We start from the raw sequence: 7,500 nt of genomic DNA on the forward strand, positions 1-7,500 counted from the left end.
GCGATGGGAAAAAAAAAAAAAAAAAAAAATTTTTCATCGGGCTTACCCGCGGCTGAGAAGGTACGTGGTCGACGTTGATAGCGGGGCTACCGCATGCGATGGGGAAAAAAAAAAAAAAAAAAAATTTTTTCATCGGGCTTACCCGCGGCTGAGAAGGTACGTGGTCGACGTTGATAGCGGGGCTACCGCATGCGATGGGGAAAAAAAAAAAAAAAAAAATTTTTTTCATCGGGCTTACCGCGGCTGAGAAGGTACGTGGTCGACGTTGATAGCGGGGCTACCGCATGCGATGGGGAAAAAAAAAAAAAAAAAAAAAATTTTTTCATCGGGCTTACCCGCGGCTGAGAAGGTACGTGGTCGACGTTGATAGCGGGGCTACCGCATGCGATGGGGAAAAAAAAAAAAAAAAAAAAATTTTTTCATCGGGCTTACCCGCGGCTGAGAAGGTACGTGGTCGACGTTGATAGCGGGGCTACCGCATGCGATGGGGGAAAAAAAAAAAAAAAAAAAATTTTTTTCATCGGGCTTACCCGCGGCTGAGAAGGTACGTGGTCGACGTTGATAGCGGGGCTACCGCATGCGATGGGATGGGAAATTTTTTTTTTTTTTTTTTTTTTTTTTTTTTTCATCGGGCTTACCCGCGGCTGAGAAGGTACGTGGTCGACCCGATAGCGAGCTACCGCGGGGTAAAGGGACGTGGACGGCCGTGCTAGCGGCTACCGCGGGTATCGGTGTACGTGGTCGACCCGATAGCGGGGCTACGCGGGTAAAGGGACGTGGACGGCCTGGCTAGCGGGCTACTCGCGGGTGTCGGTGTGACGTGGTCGACCGATACGGGCTACCGCTGGTAAAGGGACGTGGACGGCCTGGCTAGCGGGCTACCGCGGGTGTCAGTGTACGTGGTCGACCCGATACTGGGCTACCGCTGGTAAAGGGACGTGGACGGCCGTGCTAGCGGGCTACCGCGGGTATCGGTGTACGTGGTCGACCCGATAGCGGGCTACCGCGGGTAAAGGGACGTGGACGGCCTGGCTAGCGGGCTACCGCGGGTGTCGGTGTACGTGGTCGACCCGATAGCGGGCTACCGCTGGTAAAGGGACGTGGACGGCCTGGCTAGCGGGCTACCGCGGGTGTCAGTGTACGTGGTCGACCCGATAGCGAGCTACCGCGGGTAAAGGGACGTGGACGGCCGTGCTAGCGGGCTACCGCGGGTATCGGTGTACGTGGTCGACCCGATAGCGGGCTACCGCGGGTAAAGGGACGTGGACGGCCTGGCTAGCGGGCTACCGCGGGTGTCGGTGTACGTGGTCGACCCGATAGCGGGCTACCGCTGGTAAAGGGACGTGGACGGCCTGGCTAGCGGGCTACCGCGGGTGTCAGTGTACGTGGTCGACCCGATACTGGGCTACCGCTGGTAAAGGGACGTGGACGGCCGTGCTAGCGGGCTACCGCGGGTATCGGTGTACGTGGTCGACCCGATAGCGGGCTACCGCGGGTAAAGGGACGTGGACGGCCTGGCTAGCGGGCTACCGCGGGTGTCGGTGTACGTGGTCGACCCGATAGCGGGCTACCGCTGGTAAAGGGACGTGGACGGCCTGGCTAGCGGGCTACCGCGGGTGTCAGTGTACGTGGTCGACCCGATAGCGAGCTACCGCGGGTAAAGGGACGTGGACGGCCGTGCTAGCGGGCTACCGCGGGTATCGGTGTACGTGGTCGACCCGATAGCGGGCTACCGCGGGTAAAGGGACGTGGACGGCCTGGCTAGCGGGCTACCGCGGGTGTCGGTGTACGTGGTCGACCCGATAGCGGGCTACCGCTGGTAAAGGGACGTGGACGGCCTGGCTAGCGGGCTACCGCGGGTGTCAGTGTACGTGGTCGACCCGATACTGGGCTACCGCTGGTAAAGGGACGTGGACGGCCGTGCTAGCGGGCTACCGCGGGTATCGGTGTACGTGGTCGACCCGATAGCGGGCTACCGCGGGTAAAGGGACGTGACGGCCTGGCTAGCGGGCTACCGCGGGTGTCAGTGTACGTGGTCGACCCGATAGCGGGCTACCGCTGGTAAAGGGACGTGAACGGCCTGGCTAGCGGGCTACCGCGGGTGTCAGTGTACGTGGTCGTCCCCAACCCGCGGTCGGTTAAGGCATGGAAAACAAAAATTAACAAGTCCCGCTTACGTCCTGACATTCGCGAAACCAGGTTAACGTATCGAGGAATACCATGCTTATGTCCATATGGTCCTGACATTCGCGAAACCAGGTTAACGTATCGAGGAATACCATGCTTATGTCCATATGGTCCTGACATTCGCGAAACCAGGTTAACGTATCGAGGAATACCATGCTTATGTCCATATGGTCCTGACACTCGCGACGAAACCAGGCTAACGTATCGAGATAACGTCATGTCGACTAGGCAGTTATTGGGACCTGACATTCGCGAACGGTACCAGGCGTTACGGTATCGAGGACTAGGACAGCTCGGTCTGACACGGACGTTAGGGTTAGGGTTAGGGGTAGGGTAGGGTTAGGGTTAGGGTTAGGGTTAGGGTTAGGGTTAGGGTTAGGGTTAGGTTAGGGTTAGGTGTAGGGTTAGGGTTAGGGTTAGGGTAGGGTTAGGGTTAGGGTTAGGGTTAGGGTGTTAGGGTTAGGGTAGGGTTAGGGTTAGGGTTAGGGTTAGGGTTAGGTTAGGGTTAGGGTTAGGGTTGTTAGGTTAGGGTTAGGGTTAGGGTTAGGGTTAGGGTTAGTGTTAGGGTTAGGGTTAGGTAGGGTTAGGGACGTGCATCGTCAAGAGGCGGCTTAGGGTTAGGGTGTACGATGCCTGCCTTTGTTACGTTACGTTACATGAAATGTGATCGTTTCATCGAGAGACCTGCTGTACTATTCTAACGTGCGGCTTCCGATGAAAATTTCACCCTCGTAAAAAAGTTTTACCGAGGGTATAGTTTGAAGGCTTCGATGGTCGAGAGACCCGCGGTAGCCTGCTGCGTCTAACGTGCGCGTTACCGATGAAAATTTCACCCTTGTAAAATTTTTTTACCGAGGGTATAGTTTGACGGCCTCGATGGTCGAGAGACCGCGGTAGCCTGCCTGCGTCTAACGTGCGGCTTACCGATGAACATTTCAGCCTTGTAAATTTTTTTTACCGAGGGTGTAGTTAGACGGCCTCGATGGTCGAGAGACCCGCAGTAGCTTGCCTGCGTCTAACGTGCGCTTCCCGATGAAAATTTCACCCTTGTAAAAAATTTTTACCGAGGGTATAGTTTGACGGCCTCGATGGTCGAGAGACCCGCGGTAGCCTGCCTGCGTCTAACGTGCGGCTTCCCGATGAAAATTTCACCTTGTAAAATTTTTTTACCGTGGGTATAGTTAGACGGCCTCGATGGTCGAGAGACCCGCGGTAGCCTGTCCGCGTCTAACGTGCGGCTTACCGATGAACATTTCACCCTTGTAAATTTTTTTTACCGAGGGTATAGTTTGACGGCCTCGATGGTCGAGAGACCGCGGTAGCCTGTCCGCATCTAACGTGCGGCTTCCCGATGAACATTTCAGCCTTGTAAAATTTTTTTTTACCGAGGGTACAGTTAGACGGCTTCGATGGTCGAGAGACCCGCGGTAGCCTGCCTCGTCTAACGTGCGGCTTCCCGATGAACATTTCAGCCTTGTAAATTTTTTTACCGAGGGTATAGTCAGACGGCCTCGATGGTCGAGAGACCCGCAGAAGCCTGCCTGCGTCTAACGTACGGCTTCCCGATGAACATTTCAGCCTTGTAAAAATTTTTTACCGAGGGTGTAGTTAGACGGCCTCGATGGTCGAGAGACCCGCAGTAGCTTGCCTGCGTCTAACGTGCGCCTTCCCGATGAAGATTTCACCCTCGTAAAAAAGTTTTACCGAGGGTATAGTTTGAAGGCTTCGATGGTCGAGAGCCCGCGGTAGCCTGCCTGCGTCTAACGTGCGGCTTACCGATGAAAATTTCACCCTTGTAAAATTTTTTTTACCGAGGGTATAGTTTGACGGCCTCGATGGTCGAGAGACCCGCGGTAGCCTGCCTGCGTCTAACGTGCGGCTTACCGATGAACATTTCAGCCTTGTAAATTTTTTTTACCGAGGGTATAGTCAGACGGCCTCGATGGTCGAGAGACCCGCAGTAGCTTGCCTGCGTCTAACGTACGGCTTCCCGATGAAAATTTCACCCTCGTAAATTTTTTTTTACCGAGGGTATAGTTTGAAGGCCTCGATGGTCGAGAGACCCGCGGTAGCCTGCCTCGTCTAACGTGCGGCTTCCCGATGAACATTTCAGCCTTGTGAATTTTTTTTACCGAGGGTACAGTTAGACGGCTTCGATGGTCGAGAGACCCGCGGTAGCCTGCCTGCGTCTAACGTGCGGCTTCCCGATGAAAATTTCAGCCTTGTAAAATTTTTTTACCGAGGGTACAGTTAGACGGCTTCGATGGTCGAGAGACCCGCGGTAGCCTGCCTGCGTCTAACGTGCGGCTTCCCGATGAACATTTCAGCCTTGTAAATTTTTTTTACCGAGGGTATAGTTAGACGGCCTCGATGGTCGAGAGACCCGCGGTAGCCTGCCTGCGTCTAACGTGCGCCTTCCCGATGAACATTTCACCCTTGTAAAAATTTTTTACCGAGGGTATAGTTTGAAGGCCTCGATGGTCGAGAGACCCGCGGTAGCCTGTCCGCATCTAACGTGCGGCTTCCCGATGAACATTTCAGCCTTGTAAAAATTTTTTACCGAGGGTACAGTTAGACGGCTTCGATGGTCGAGAGACCCGCGGTAGCCTGCCTGCGTCTAACGTGCGGCTTCCCGATGAACATTTCAGCCTTGTGAATTTTTTTTACCGAGGGTACAGTTAGACGGCTTCGATGGTCGAGAGACCCGCGGTAGCCTGCCTCGTCTAACGTGCGGCTTCCCGATGAACATTTCAGCCTTGTGAATTTTTTTTACCGAGGGTAGGTACAGTCAGACGGCTTCGATGGTCGAGAGACCCGCGGTAGCCTGCCTCGTCTAACGTGCGCTTCCCGATGAACATTTCAGCCTTGTACATTTTTTTTTACCGAGGGTACAGTTAGACGGCTTCGATCGATGGTCGAGAGACCCGCGGTAGCCTGCCTCGTCTAACGTGCGGCTTCCCGATGAACATTTCAGCCTTGTACATTTTTTTTACCGAGGGTACAGTTAGACGCTTCGATCGATGGTCGAGAGACCCGCGGTAGCCTGCCTCGTCTAACGTGCGGCTTCCCGATGAACATGTCAGCCTTGTAAATTTTTTTTTACCGAGGGTACAGTTAGACGGCCTCGATGGTCGAGAGATCCGCGGTAGCCTGTCCGCGTCTAACGTGCGGCTTCCCGATGAATATCTCAGCCTTGTCAATTTTTTTTACCGAGGGTACAGTTAGACGGCCTCGATGGTCGAGAGACCCGCGGTAGCTTGCCTGCGTCTAACGTACGGCTTCCCGATGGAAATTTCAGCCTTGTAAATTTTTTTTTACCGAGGGGATAGTTAGACGGCCTCGATGGTCGAGACCCGCGGTAGCCTGCCTCGTCTAACGTGCGGCTTCCGATGAACATTTCAGCCTTGTACATTTTTTTTTACCGAGGGTACAGTTAGACGGCCTCGATGGTCGAGAGATCCGCGGTAGCCTGTCCGCGTCTAACGTGCGGCTTCCCGATGAACATTTCACCCTTGTAAAAAATTTTACGAGGGTAAAGTCAGACGGCCTCGATGGTCGAGAGACCCGCGGTAGCCTGCCTCGTCTAACGTGCGGCTTCCCGATGAACATGTCAGCCTTGTAAATTTTTTTTTACCGAGGGTACAGTTAGACGGCCTCGATGGTCGAGAGATCCGCGGTAGCCTGTCCTCGTCTAACGTGCGGCTTCCCGATGAACATTTCAGCCTGGTAAAAAAAATTCTACCGAGGGTACAGTTAGACGGCCTCGATGGTCGAGAGACCCGCAGTAGCTTGCCTGCGTCTAACGTGCGGCTTCCCGATGAACATTTCAGCCTTGTAAATTTTTTTTTACCGAGGGTATATTTAGACGGCCTCGATGGTCGAGAGACCCGCGGTAGCCTGCCTCGTCTAACGTGCGGCTTCCCGATGAATATTTCAGCCTTGTCAATTTTTTTACCGAGGGTACAGTTAGACGGCCTCGATGTCGAGAGACCCGCGGTAGCTTGCCTGCGTCTAACGTACGGCTTCCCGATGGAAATTTCAGCCTTGTAAATTTTTTTACCGAGGGGATAGTTAGACGGCCTCGATGGTCGAGAGACCCGCGGTAGCCTGTCCGCGTCTAACGTGCGGCTTCCCGATGAACATTTCAGCCTTGTACATTTTTTTACCGAGGGTACAGTTAGACGGCCTCGATGGTCGAGAGACCCGCGGTAGCCTGCCTCGTCTAACGTGCGGCTTCCCGATGAACATTTCAGCCTTGTAAATTTTTTTTACCGAGGGTACAGTTAGACGGCCTCGATGGTCGAGAGACCCGCGGTAGCCTGTCCGCGTCTAACGTGCGGCTTCCCGATGAACATTTCAGCCTTGTACATTTTTTTTACCGAGGGTACAGTTAGACGGCCTCGATGGTCGAGAGACCCGCGGTAGCCTGCCTCGTCTAACGTGCGGCTTCCCGATGAACATTTCAGCCTTGTAAATTTTTTTTACCGAGGGTATAGTTAGACGGCCTCGATGGTCGAGAGACCCGCGGTAGCCTGTCCGCATCTAACGTGCGGCTTCCCGATGAACATTTCACCCTTGTAAAAATTTTTTACCGAGGGTATAGTTTGAAGGCCTCGATGGTCGAGAGACCCGCGGTAGCCTGCCTCGTCTAACGTGCGGCTTCCCGATGAACATTTCAGCCTTGTAAATTTTTTTACCGAGGGTATAGTTAGACGGCCTCGATGGTCGAGAGACCCGCGGTAGCCTGTCCGCATCTAACGTGCGGCTTACCGATGAACATTTCACCTTGTAAAAAAATTTTACCGAGGGTATAGTTTGAAGGCCTCGATGGTCGAGAGACCCGCGGTAGCCTGTCCGCGTCTAACGTGCGACACCACGATGAAAATTTCACCCTCGTAAAAAAATTTTACCGAGGGTATACTTGCCGGCCTGGATGATCGAGAGACCCGCGATAGCCTGTCCGCGTCTAACGTGCGACACCACGATGAAAATTTCACCCTCGTAAAAAAATTTTACCGAGGGTATAGTTTGCCGGCCTGGATGATCGAGAGACCCGCGATAGCCTGTCCGCGTCTAACGTGCGACACCACGATGAAAATTTCACCCTCGTAAAATTTTTTTACCGAGGGTATACTTTGCCGGCCTGGATGATCGAGAGACCCGCGGTAGCCTGTCCGCGTCTAACGTGCGACACCACGATGAAAATTTCACCCTCGTAAAAATTTTTTACCGAGGGTATACTTTGCCGGCCTGGATGATCGAGAGACCCGCGATAGCCTGTCCGCGTCTAACGTGCGACACCACGATGAAAAT

This window comes from Mytilus trossulus, unplaced genomic scaffold, assembly GCF_036588685.1.
Source record: "Mytilus trossulus isolate FHL-02 unplaced genomic scaffold, PNRI_Mtr1.1.1.hap1 h1tg000974l__unscaffolded, whole genome shotgun sequence".
Lineage (NCBI taxonomy): Eukaryota > Metazoa > Mollusca > Bivalvia > Mytilida > Mytilidae > Mytilus > Mytilus trossulus.